This window comes from Schistocerca piceifrons, chromosome 2 (genome assembly GCF_021461385.2).
Source record: "Schistocerca piceifrons isolate TAMUIC-IGC-003096 chromosome 2, iqSchPice1.1, whole genome shotgun sequence".
Classification (NCBI taxonomy): domain Eukaryota; kingdom Metazoa; phylum Arthropoda; class Insecta; order Orthoptera; family Acrididae; genus Schistocerca; species Schistocerca piceifrons.
This window is the reverse complement of record NC_060139.1, coordinates 470,154,273-470,168,423: the sequence shown is the minus strand read 5'-3', so window position 1 is coordinate 470,168,423 and position 14,151 is coordinate 470,154,273. Positions and strand designations below refer to the sequence as shown.

The 14,151-nt window shown below is 43.3% G+C and overlaps 1 pseudogene; it reads left to right on the top strand.

Moving 5' to 3' along the window:
- The first annotated feature begins 2,419 nt into the window (after positions 1–2,419).
- Positions 2,420–2,537, top strand: LOC124778721 (annotated as a pseudogene).
- The last annotated feature ends 11,614 nt before the right edge of the window (positions 2,538–14,151 follow it).

Sequence of the window (14,151 nt, the reverse complement as noted above, 5' to 3'; positions counted from 1 at the left end):
GCTGTTATTGCCTCCTTTCCCCGGATCGGAGGCGTAAACACGACGGTGCTGCCACGCCGGCCAGGTCTTTAGTTCGCTTTGATGGGTAACAGTACTGTCTTGCGTAGTATGCAAGTAAAAGGAGGAGAAGGTAAAACAGTTTCTTTATGGCCCTACTCAGTTTAGTAATTTCCAGCCGGACTCCGAGATTAATGGTACCGTCTAACGTAGTGGTTCACAACCTAGGGCTAATGACCTCCTGAGGCGTAAAACTATGTCTATCACGAAACTGAATTGTTTTTAAAATATTATTATTATTATTATTATTATTATTATTATTATTACTAGCAAATTCTCGCAGTAATTGGAAGACGGTAAGCAAATAACTCAATAAATTTTTTTTAGGTTCTTCTTGTTGTTCCAGTAAGTTTTCGTTTTTTCGGAGAGGGCTTGTTTTTACGTTCTTCCGACCACTTTGGTCTCTACTATTTTGTGTTGGTTGCTCTGATGCTACTTGCCATTTGTCTACTTTGTGTATGAAGGTGCCTCGGTTGGTCTTACGTTTGCGTTTATGTAGTCCTTTCGAAATTCGTTCAGCTTCGGTGTTCAGTTCTCAAGTAATGTTACGTAGTCTATTATTCTTCTTTTCAATCGAAATCGTTCAAATGGCTCTGAGCACTATGGGACTTAACATCTGAGGTCATCAGCTCCCCAGAACTTAGAACTACTTAAACCTAATTAACCTAAGGACATCACACACATCCATGCCCGAGGCAGGATTCGAACCTGCGACCGTAGCGGTCGTGCGGTTCCAGGCTGAAGCGCCTAGAACCGCTCGGTCATCTTGTCAATCGCTTTTCTGGTAGTCTGTTGAGATGACCAAAATATTTCATTCGCCTTTTCTTAACGTCAGTTTCGATGTTTGAAAACTTTACTGTTGTTTTGATTGGTTGTAGCCTGTAACCGCCTTGGGTACGTCTTGTTCCTAAAATTTTCATAATTATCTTTCTTTATTCTTTTTTTTTATTCCTTCAAGTTCGTATTTTCTGTTAAGTATCGGTGTTTCGCTTGCGTAAAGGACTGTTGATTTTATGACTGTGATATAGTGCCGAATTTTTGTCTGTCTTGACATGGATTTCTTTTGTTCTAGAGGTTTTGGGCAAACCGTAATGCTTTTTTTTACTTTTTGGAGACGATTTGGCCGTGAGATTGGTTTAAAGACCTGCCGCTTCGATGAATTCTCCGAGGTATTTAACGTACGAAATACTATTGATTTTACCGTATTTTGTTTTCAGGCTCGCGATTTCTGACTTCGAGCATAAGAATTCAGTTTTCTCGAATGAGATTTGCAGCCCTACTTTTTTTGCGCATTCTGTAAGTGTCTCGAGCTGTTTGACGGCAGACTCTTCGTCCTCTGGAAGTATTGCCAGGTCTACATCTACATCTACATTTATACTCCGCAAGCCACCCAACGGTGTGTGGCGGAGGGCACTTTACGTGCCACTGTCATTACCTCCCTTTCCTGTTCCAGTCGCGTATGGTTCGCGGGAAGAACGACTGTCTGAAAGCCTCCGTGCGCGCTCTAATCTCTCTGATTTTACATTCGTGATCTCCTCGGGAGGTATAAGTAGGGGGAAGCAATATATCCGATACCTCATCCAGAAACGCACCCTCTCGAAACCTGGACAGCAAGCTACACCGCGATGCAGAGCGCCTCTCTTGCAGAGTCTGCCACTTGAGTTTGCTAAACATCTACGTAACGCTATCACGCTTACCAAATAACCCTGTGACGAAACGCGCCGCTCTTCGTTGGATCTTCTCTATCTCCTCCGTCAACCCGATCTGGTACGGATCCCACAATGATGAGCAATACTCAAGTATAGGTCGAACGAGTGTTTTGTAAGCCACCTCCTTTGTTGATGGACTACATTTTCTAAGGACTCTCCTAATGAATCTCAACCTGGTACCCGCCTTACCACCAATTAATTTTATATGATCATTCCACTTCAAATCGTTCCGCACGCATACTCCCAGATATTTTACAGAAGTAACTGCTACCAGTGTTTGTTCTGCTATCATATAATCATACAATAAAGGATCCTTCTTTCTATGTATTCGCAATACATTACATTTGTCTATGTTAAGGGTCAGTTGCCACTCCCTGCACCAAGTGCCTATCCGCTGCAGATCTTCCTGCATTTCGCTACAGTTTTCTAATGCTGCAACTTCTCTGTATACTACAGCATCATCCGCGAAAAGCCGTATGGAACTTCCGACACTATCTACTAGGTCATTAATATATATTGAGTCGTCCGCGAACACAGGTTATGGTATATAGAGGTCGTTTTTGGGAAAGTCCAGTAGAATTGGCTTCCAAAACCCACGTTTCTTGAGTTCTTTCTCCCATTTTTCCATAACTAGGACGATTCTAATATTGACTGCCAACGGCCTTGCCGCAGTGGTAACATCGGTTCCCGTCAGATCACCGAAGTTAAGCGCTGTCGGGCTGGGCTAGCACTTGGATAGGTGACCATCCGGTCTGCCCAGCGCTGTTGGCAAACGAGGTGCATTCAGCCCTTGCGAGGCAAACTGAGGAGCTACATGACTGAAAGTAGCCGCTCCGGTCTCGTTAACTGACTTGTGACCGGGAGAGCGGTGTGCTGACCGTATGCCCCTCCACATCCTCATCCAGTGACGCCTGTGAGTGAGGATGACACGGCGGCCGGCCGGTACCGTTGGGCCTCCACGGCCTGATCGGGCAGAGTTTAGTTTAGTTCTAATATTGATTGCATAAATTACCAATTACTTTTTTTCGAATGTTATCATTAAATCTTGACACGATATTGTGGAAGTTACTTGTGAAACGTATATATCAGAAACATCTTCTTCACAAACCCACGCACTACACATACTGTATACATTGTTTTGCACCGTGCATGTTTGACAGTAAAAGTGAGACATACATGTAATGAATACTAAATATCTCGTTAAATTTCTTCTCCTCCATGTACTCCTTGCAATCGACCAAAAATTGCTTCACTATTCATTCTGAGACAGATAAACGTACTAACTGACAGTATAAACGACAGTTACTACATAATCGCTACTATAGTGCCGTAAATAGTATTACAATTATTATTATTATTGGCAGTGGCCAGACACAAAGCATTGGCGGCTTGAAGGCTTACAATTTCAGCCAGTTCAGAAGTAACGAGCACAACAATAAAATGACTTAGAAACAGTAAGTACAGACCACACGATTAAACTTGGTTCGTTTTACGTGTGGCCACAGGACGCGGAAGAAGCTAGTGTCGCCAGGAGGGCGAGAGAGGCAGCTCTCTATGGAGAAGGCGTAGGTAGAAGTCGCAATGTACCAGGAGTCGCTTCGTCATTTATTCTAGAAAGCAAACTATAGCAACACAACACACGGAAAAGAAATGTTGCAGTAAATATTTAAATATGTGGAACTAAACACATCATGAAAAGGTTTGCCTCACCTCGGTTCCGAGAGTTCCGTAACCTGTACAGAAAATTGGAATAGAGACCAACATAAACATCATTTCCACCCTTTTTATTGCTCATGAAAACCACACATTGCATGTTGAACCACCATACAGCGAGACCTTCAGAGGTGGTGGTCCAGATGCTATACACACTGGTACCTCTAATACCCAGTAGCACGTCCTCTTGCATTGATGCATGCCTGTATTCGTCGTGGCATACTATCCACGAGTTCATCAAGGCACTGTTGGTCCAGATTGTCCCATTCCTCAACAGCCATTCGGCGTAGATCCCTCAGAGTGGTTGATGCATCACGTCGTCCATAAACAGCCCTTTTCAACCTATCCCAGGCATGTTCGATAGGGCTCAGATCTGGAGAACATGCTGGCCACTCTAGTCGAGCGATGTCGTTATCCTGAAGGAAGTAATTCACAAGATGTGCACGATGGGGCGAGAACTGTCGTCCATGAAGCCGAATGCCACGCCAACATGCTGCCGATGTGGTTGCACTGCCGGTCGGAGGATGGCATTCACGTATCGTACAGCCGTTACGGCACCTTCCATGATCACTAGCGTCGTATGTCGGCTCCACAAAACAGCAGGAAACCTCTGCCTTGCTGCACTCGCTGGACAATGTGTCTAAGGCGCATAGCCTGACTGGGTTGCCTCCAAACACGTCTCCCACGATTGTCTGATTGAAGGCATATGCGACACTCATCGGTGAAGAGAACGTGATGCCAATCCTGAGCGATCCCTTCAGCATGTTGTTGGGCCCATCTGTACCACGCTGCATGGTGTCGCGGTTGCAAAGATGGACGTCGCCATGGACGTCAGGAGTAAAGTTGCGCATCATGCAGCCTATTGCGCACAGTTTGAGTCATAACACGACGACCTGTAGCTGCACGAAAAGCATTATTCAACATGGTGGCGTTGCAGTCAGGGTTTCTCTGAGCGCTAATCCGTAGGTAGCGGTCATCCGCTGCAGTAGTAGCCCTTGGGCGGCCTGAGCGAGGCATGTCATCGACAGTTCATGTCTCTCTGTATCTCCTCCGTGTCCGAACAACATCGCTTTGGTTCACTCCGATACGTCTGGACACTTCCCTTGTTGAGAGCCCTTCCTGGCACAAAGTAATAATGCGGACGCGATCGAACCGCGGTACTGACCATCTAGTCATGGTTGAACTACAGACAACATGAGCTGTGCACCTCCTTCCTGGTCGAATGACTGGAACTGATCGGCTCTCGGGTCCCCTCCGTCTAATAAGCACTGCTCATGCCTCGTTGTTTACATATTTGAGCGGGTTTAGTGAAAAAAATGGTTCAAATGGCTCTGAGCACTATGGGACTTAACATCTGAGGTCATCAGTCCCCTAGAACTTAGAAATACTTAAACCTTACTAACCTAAGGACATCACACACATCCATGCCCGAGGCAGGATTCGAACCTGCGACCGTAGCGGTCGCGCGGTTCCAGACTGAAGCGCCTAGAACCGCTCGGCCACCAGCGGCCGGCAGGGTTTAGTGACATCTCTGAACTGTCAAAGGGACTGTGTCTGTGGTAATATGTCCACAGCCAAAGCCTCTTTAGGAGTTCTGGAAACTGGGATGATCCAAAACTTCTTTTTTTTATGTGTGTATGATAGAAATGAAACAAAAAAATGGCCGGAATACGTTTGGAGCATGACTTATGATGTGCCCAGACGGAGAAATAGCTAAATACTGTATAAAAAAGGTTGTTAGAAGTAAGCTATACGAATCGTTTAATTGACTCATTAACTCTTGTATTCATAAAATACATGATGATTTTAAAGGTGAAAGTATTCAAAGAAAAGTCTTTTTCATCCTTAAGCTTAGTTTGGCATTAATTTTAGTGATGGTAGGGAGAGTGGGTAATTAGCTAATATCCGATTGCTCTAGGGGATAATCAGCTTAGAAATGTTGGAAACCACTGGTCTAATGGATAGACTACCATCAACACTGTCGCATGCTTTCTCTTCACGAGTTACTTCGGAGTGGCTTAAAATTTAAAACTGGCCAAACAGGCGGCTAAGAACTGTGAAAACTGGTAATGAAATCTGCTTCCTCCGATCGTGCTGCGGATCGAGCTCCACAGAACAGAGTACATATTTACGACCTGGGCACGGACTTGGCTTAATACGTGAGCCTTATCTCGTAAGCACAAGACATCACTAAGAAAAAAAAAATTATGGTCGTCGAGGACGTGATCGGACACTTCTGTGTCATATGAATGCTTGTTTTGTTAGGTTTTTGATTTCCTGTCTACACAGGAACAAAGTTGACAGTGTGCTTGGCGCTACAGTATGCTTTCGGGTTTGTAGACAGATGATGAACATAGTGTTTCGACGACTCATCCAATCGTCTTCTTCAGATGCTCCGAGTAGCGGTGCTATGTCTGCTAGCTGTCTGGACTTCAGCTAAACCTGTGGCATATTGTTGGCGCCACACACCTATTTATCATTTACTTGGACTCCCTTTGCCTGCTGAGTCGTTTGATGCGCTTTTTCCTTTTTGTAGCCTTCACGGCTATTCCGTCAAACGAACATCTCTTCTTTTATTCGGCTTTGATGGATGAGATGACAGGTGGGATACAGATCTATAAAAAAAAGTAATACACTCAAGGACAAGGCATTTTATTGACAAGTGAGGTGACAGGTACTTCATCGTTCTGGGAGTACATGATAACAAATGCAGGCTCCAGACTGGGTGGTCTGAGAGACCACACCTGGGTGTTAGTTATGTCATCAGCGGCCGGCCCTTCCCGAGGGATTAATATGAATGATACCGGATTTGATCATACGGTACTGCTGTGATTAGTGGAAGAATTAAGTGATTGTGACGATGATTGTTACGAAGAATTCGTACTAGACATTAATCGTGACTCGGCATCTGAACTGGAGAAAAGCGATGTTGCAAGAGAACACAATAAAGAAGTTTCGCAAACTTCATTGATGAGTTATATGAATCCAATGGAATTCCAAGAAATTTTTATAGAAAAAAATGGATCGAAGTGGTCAGCTAAAGAAGCGCTTCCTTCATCTAGAATACGGAAAAACAATATTATTGTGCAGCCTGCTGGTTTACTTAGCCAAACACAAGTGAAAGAAGAAGCTACTTCAAGTGAAGCATGCAAAATTCTCGTTTCTGGTTATCTTTTACAAGAGTTAGTAAAATGGACAAACACAAAAATTAGGAAAGAAAGACACAAATAGATGGTCAGTTACTATGTTTAAAAAACCGATTTAGTAGAGCTGAAGTCTTTCATTTTTCTTTTGATATATACTGCAGCGCTCAAGTCTAATCAAAACTGGAGGCTGCTTTTTGCTATAGATGGAATATTCCGGTACATAACATCCAAGAACAGATTTGCGTTTTTTTACTGGTGTGCCTCAGATTTCACAGCCCAAGAGAGGAAAAAGTTGTTCCGCAATTCCGATTGCAGACTTTTTTCTCAATCTATACACAATCCCCAGGAAGTATGTACTACAGGAAGCTGTGCTATTGTGGATGAAATGTTGGTGGGTTTCCGTGGATGAACCAAATTGAAGATGTATTTCCCTAAGAAGCCCGCCAAATATGGTCTTAATATCTTATACCTAACTGATGCAAGGAGTGAATGTCTTCAAAATACCTATTTGTGCACCGTGAAGGATTCTGGCAGTATAACATTGACATATGAGGAACGTAAATTTCTGAAACCTACAGAAGCTGTTACAGGTTGACACATTATCTTCAGAATTCCAACAGGAATATCACAGCTGATAACTGGTTTGGATGCAATGAGCTGATGAAAATGCTGATGGAAAGGTACATTTGTTGATACTGTAAAGAAAAACAAGAAAAAGATACCGCATGAATTTCAACCACATAAAACTAGGAAAGTGGATTCAGAGCTCTATGGGTTCATAATAATATGACGCTGATTTTCCATGTACCAAAGCAGCAGTGTTCGTATTTTCCATGCATCACTTGCACAGTGCAAGTGGTAAACCAGAGATCATTGCCTACTACAGTTGTACCAAGGATGGTGTTGATTACCTGGATGTAAAATTTGCTCAGTAGTCGCGAACTCGCCGATGATCTATGGTCATTTTTTACAGAATCTTCGACATAAGCACAGTAAATATATAATTGATATATGGCTCTCCAAAAAACAGTGTGCCGCTTTGGAGATTACATTTCACGAAAATGCTTGCAAAGGAGCACGCTAGACCGTTTATGGAAATGCGAGTTACTAACAAATACCTCACTATCGAAACTCGAGCCTGCATTAGGAGAGTTTTTAGCGTTCGGCAAGAACTGCCATGCTTTGAACAGAAACTTCAGAAGCGGAAGAAAAAAGGAGAAAAGCTGCATACATGTGCCGCTCTAGCAGGAACCCTATATTTGTGGAACGTACAGTAAAAACTTACCAAAATTCTCACCATACGTGAAGATATGTTTGGGTATGTGTGATAAGCAACGTAAAGAAGACTACATTAATTACGTATAATCGAAGTAAGTGATAAACAGACCTCACTGAAGTTATATCCTAAATATGTTGTTAGCAGTTTTATTGAATAAATGTATTTGTACTGCCGTAATTCATTTGAAACACACAACAAAAGCACCGGGAATCGAACTCGTTCATAAATAGAGGAGCGACGGCAACAGTGCTCCGCAGTCTGGTTGAAGTGCAGAAGACCACAGCTACGAGCATCTGTTGAAGGCGACTGGGTCAGTCCTATAAACATTGTGCACCAAAATGGACTCGTCATTCGGCTAGGAAACCGAAAACGTATCGTCAATAGTGCCAATGGCTGTCTTTATGAAGCGCTAAATACTAAATCTACGTAACTAAGGGAAATTCATTGGTAGTGTAATTCTAGAACCGCACCAATTACAGGTACTTCATGCTCAGAGACCACATAGCGTATGGTGACTATTATTGTACCTCCAAAGTTAAATTGGAATGTAGGATTCCCAACGTTTTGTAAATGAGAGAGTAAAATCGGTTCCGAATCACATTTATTAGATTTCGAGATATTTGATTTCACTTCTTCCTTGTTCATATTGATTTACTAATAAAATAATTTGAACGCACAGCCTATTTCAAAACATCTGTTATTTCTTCTTCTGTTTTTCCCTGGCTTGTTTTGATACTGATTCTTGTATTTACAAATTCTGAGTTTCATATTGGACAGAATTATTCAGGAAAAATATAAAAGCTTTGTGAAAGCAGTAGTAAAAGCACTGCCAGCTATTAATTTTGTAAAAACGTTTGTGTAATTTTCAGTGGATGTACCTATATCTGAATGGTGCGAAAAGTGGCAGTTGACCTTAAATAAGACAAAGTGTGAGGTCATCCATATGAGTGATAAAAGGAACTCGTTAAACTTCGGTTACACGATAAATCAGTCTAATTTAAAAGCCGTAAATTCAACAAAATACCTAGGTATTACAATTACGAACAACTTAAATTGGAAGGAACACATAGAAAATGTTGTGGGGAAGGCTAACCAAAGACTGCGTTTTATTGGCAGGACACTTAGAAAATGTAACAGATCTACTAAGGAGACTGCCTACACGCTTGTCCGTCCTCTTTTAGAATACTGCTGCGCGGTATGGCATCCTTACCAGATAGGACTGACGGAGTACATCAAAAAAGTTCAAAGAAAGGCAGCACGTTTTGTATTATCGCGAAATATGGAAGAGAGTGTCACAGAAATGATACATGATTTGGGATGGACATCATTAAAAGAAAGGCGTTTTTCGTTGCGACGGAATCTTCTCACGAAATTCCAATCACCAACTTTCTCCTCATAATGCGAAAATATTTTGTTGACACCGACCTACATAGGGAGGAACGATCAAAAAGATAAAATAAGAGAAATCAGAGCTCGTACGGAAAGATATAGGTGTTCATTATTTCCGCGCGCTATGCGAGATTGGAATAACAGAAAATTGTGAAGGTGGTTAGATGAACCCTCTGCCAGGCACTTAAATTTGATTTGCAGAGTATCCATGTAGATGTAGATGTATCCAACCTTTAGAAAGTGTATGGAAGTGGGGCACGCGCGAGTCTGTTAAGCTGAATGGACATGCGCAGTCTTACAACCACAGGAACCTGTCCCAATAAATGGCTAGACAGTCGGTGTGCTGGCCCAACATCCCTCCATACCGCGTCGAGAAGGCGCCATCGTCATAGCACGGCACAGCGGCCTGTCGGCGTCGCATGGTTCTCAGGCTTAGAGCGTGGAGTTTGTTCGTATTGCATATCTTCCAACAACAGGAGCATATCATTTCACAGATTGTCTCCATAGTGTGCACTGTAAGACGAGTTGGTAAGATGAAAGGCCCAATCGATGATTTATGGGCCACACATTGAAAGAGAAGCAGTTGTGAAAATGTCTCTCCATAACATTGACGGGGTTTCGTCACAGTACTGAAGTGAGCTACAGGTGCTGATGATGCTGTAAAGCGTGAAAGCATCTGTATTAATTATCATAATGAACGGATTTATCGGTAGGTATTCAACGGCCGACTTCCATCGCCTTCTTGAAGATACTGCACCTGCTGATTATGGAACAGACAGAAGCAACGTTGAAATAATGTACTTGTTTACGTATTTCATCCTCAGATCACGCAACTGGTTTCAACAGTCCCCGTGCGTTAGCAATATCGTTCACGGAACCTATTGGTCTTAGATCGTCTGAGTTCGGCATGTTGCAAGTGGAGACAGGCGCATCCGTTGTATCTCGCTGTAGGTGGCTGAAATACACTGACCTGTGTTTTTCAGATAATGATGCACCTTCTGCTCAGTAGAAGTGCTGGTCGTGGATTCGTCGGAGTGGCTGTAACGGTGTAGAATGGTGTGAAGTCTGACAGGAGCTAGTGGTCAAATAATCCCAAAGGCATATCTTTTTACATCTAACAATTTCCTTTGTGGTGGTTTAAAAAACAAGTTGACACAATCACTTATCACCCACCTACGCCGTATGCAGATTATAACAGTCTTACACTCATGTATCGCGCCAAAACAATGACAGTTACATTTAACAAACTCTAAACAGTGACACAATTTAACTGACAAGGCATATTCTACCGTTGTCAGCCCAACACGCAACCGCTCACCTCCGCCGTCTCTTCCTGACAGCTGCTTTGTTACCTTGACACAGGGTAGTAAAGTGCTTCCTTTTGTTTTGGGCAAAAGAGAGCCCTCCGTTTTGTTGCCTATGTATTGCCTTCTGGGGTCGACCAATGGCCGCTTTCTTACGTGGCTGATGTAATGCCAAGTCACCAGGGACATTACGCAGAATGCTCTCTGGCCCCCAGTTTATTTACCCTCTCAGTCTCACAATCTGGCAGCTGCATACTGCCCAACACTGCGTAATCTTAGGTATCACTCATTGAGTATCCCCTACTAATATAATCATTTTATGGTATCATGAGGTATTTCGACTTATTACCAAGTAATCATCAGATGACCGCCTCCGGATCTCAGTGGGCGCCAACACTGTAGCTCAGCGTGTTCGGTCAGAGAACTGGCCGCCCTCTGTAGTAATAATAGTAATAATAATAATAAATACTGACTTAAGTTCTCATCGATGGAACTGAAAGACGTCACGCGACATATGCACAGAACCACTAACGAAAAACGACGAAAAAGTAGATCGTAGGAGCGCAGATTCAGAAGAAGCTGTCAGAGTGTCTGGCTGCTATGCAGAGGACCCGGCATAGATTTCTGGTACTGCCAGCTATTTTTCCTTGGTGGGAGAACTGGGTCATAGTTCACTCACTTGTTCAAATCAAATGGTTCAAATGACTCTGAGCGCTATGGGACTTAACATCTGAAGTCATCAGTCCCTTAGAACTTAGAACTACTTAAACCTAACTAACCTAAGGACATTACACGCATCCATGCCCGAGGCAGGATTCGAACCTGCGACCGTAGCTGTCGCGTGGTTCCAGACTGAAGCGCCTAGAACCGCTCGGCCACAACGGCCAGCTCACTCACTTGTCAGGCTCGTGATGTCTGAGAGGCTACTTGACTGAGAATTAGCGGTTACCAGATCTGCAAAGCCGACAACGACCCAGAGAGCGGTATGCTGAGCTCACGCCGCTCCATACCATATCCAGTTGACGCCATTTAAGAAGACAGGAGAAAGAAAAGACGACATTAAAATACTAGAAAACTCTGTACATAATTAAACGTACTTAATACGTTGCATGGTAGCTCGTCAACTGAGGACGTCCACAGAGCTGATCACAGTGTCAATGTTTCCACGCCCAGATTGTTGCAATTGAAAGTCACTGTTGACTATGTACCAGTACAAAGCTGATAATTCTTAAATCGCAAATATAAGTTATAATAAAACTGATCGTGAGAGAAAGCCATCTCAAAGTGAAAACTAACAAGAAATTACTAAACTATTGACATTTCCCCAAGTTTTCAGTTTGAGGAGGTTTTTTCTCACAGTCAGTTTTGCATTGTGAGTAATTTTAAAGCTATGTTTGCGATTTCAGATTTAAAAGCTTGATATTATTATGTAAACAACGTCTCCAGCTGACTTAACTATGCACGTACGTTTGAAAAATAGAAGGTATTTTGATTTGTAATTCGGTTTCTTGGTACTTTACTATCCCCTTTTCCTTCTTTTAAAGCAGACAGTCTGATGTGACTTGGTACTAAGTCGAAACAGGTGATGCAACCATGTCTGCGGAAATATCAGCTACAGGAATGGCCTTCACCCATCGAGTGACACAGTCGATCACTGACAGAATATATCTGTAGCCCTCAGAAGGAACAAGGGGACAACGATGGGGATGTCATGAAATCGCCCTGAAGGATGTCGAACTTCCCTAGGGGAGGTGGGGTCCATATGCTGACATTGGTGTGTTGGCAGGGAATGCATGCGTATGTGTAGGTTTGGCAGTCGTGTTTGATGCCTGGCCAAACAAAATGTTCAGTAACCAGTCATATGGTAGCCTTGATACCAGGGTGGGCAAATTCATGAAGGGCCGAGATAATAGTGCATTGCAAGAGGTTGGGAACAAGCAGATGAACATTGCTAGTGGAAGTGTCACAGAGGACCACAGGTTATACAGCTCAAGTGAGAGCAAAGTATAGGTGTCCTGGCTTAAAAATTGGGTGTGTTTGTCATCATCTTGTTGATATTCAAGGTTGTCCAGGTTGAGGGGCGACAAGATAATGTACACATGAGAGACATAATCAGCCACAACATTGTCTGCACCCCAGATGTAGTGATGATCAGTGAAGTACTGCCAAATAAGATCGACATGTCGAAACTAATGGGGTGGAAGGTCCTGTATTTGGTTACAGATTGCTTCTGCAAGGGGTTTGTGGTCCGTATAAATTGTGTAGGGGCGATTCTCAATGTCATCAGGAAGTACTTAATGGCTTCATACACCTGAGAAGTTTGCCATCGAAGGCTGACCATTTGCACAGGGACTTTGTCAATTTCTTAGAGAAGAACTGGAGAGGCTGGGAAACGTCATCGAAGTGTTGTAGGAAGGCTGTGCCTATGGCGGTATCACTGGTGTTGGCCATGAGGGAAACATAGGTGTTAGGTACTGAGTGGGCCAGCGCGACTGCTTTGGAAAATGCAGTTTTGAGGTTTTTGAAAACATTGACCATCTCCAGCATCCTCTGTGATTTTCATCTGTCACAAGTATTCTTGCCTGTATGTGTGCCAGTCAGAGGAATCTGAATAGACACGGTATTTGCTAGATGGCGTTGGCAGAAATTCACCACTCTTGGGAAACGACAAAGTTCAGAGTAGTCCTCACGGAGAGGTAGGTTAAGAATGCAATCAATGCAAGCAGAATTTGGTCAGACACATTCAGCGGAGACTATGTGCCCAAAGGAACATGACAATATAACTGCTCAACTGTGACTTGTCATGATTAATTTCCACATTGTTGGCAGCCAGAATGGAGTGAGCTTGCTCTAGGTGTTGATGTTCCTTGATGTTGGAAGAGAAAATGCGCTACGTTTGGGGGGGGGGGGGCATTTTTCAGACCATATTGCATGAAACAATTTTTGAAGAGGCCAAAATTAATAATGATAGCTGTTTTCAGAATATTTGATGAGTTCATTGAGATTTGGTGGTAGGCCTTGCGACAGTCTTACACAGTGAAATGTGAGAGCCATGGAGCAGCTGGGTGAAAATATGGATATGTGTAGTTATTGATGAAGGTATGTGCAGTGAAGGATCTGTAATCACCATAAATGCAAAAAGTGTTATCCTTCTTAATAACAAGGAGAATGGGAAAGGATCAGTTGCTGTCAGAGGGACAGATGATTTCCAAGTCCAAAAGGCGCTTCACAGTCTCCTTGGCGCAGTGTAGTTTGTGAGCATTGAGGCGCTGAGGTTTCAAAAATGTTCAAATGTGTGTGAAATCTTATGGGACTTAATTGCTAAGGTCACCAGTCCCTAAGCTTGCACACTACTTAACCTATATTACCCTAATGACAAACACACACACCCAAGCCCGAGGGAGGACTTGAACCTCCGCCGGGACCAGCCGCACAGTCCATGACTGCAGCGCCTAGACCGCTCGGCTAATCCCGCGCGGCGCACCGAGTTTTATGATGTGCTACAGACCTTCAGTGGTTATGATTCTGTTACGCATGCCATTAGTGATAGCCTT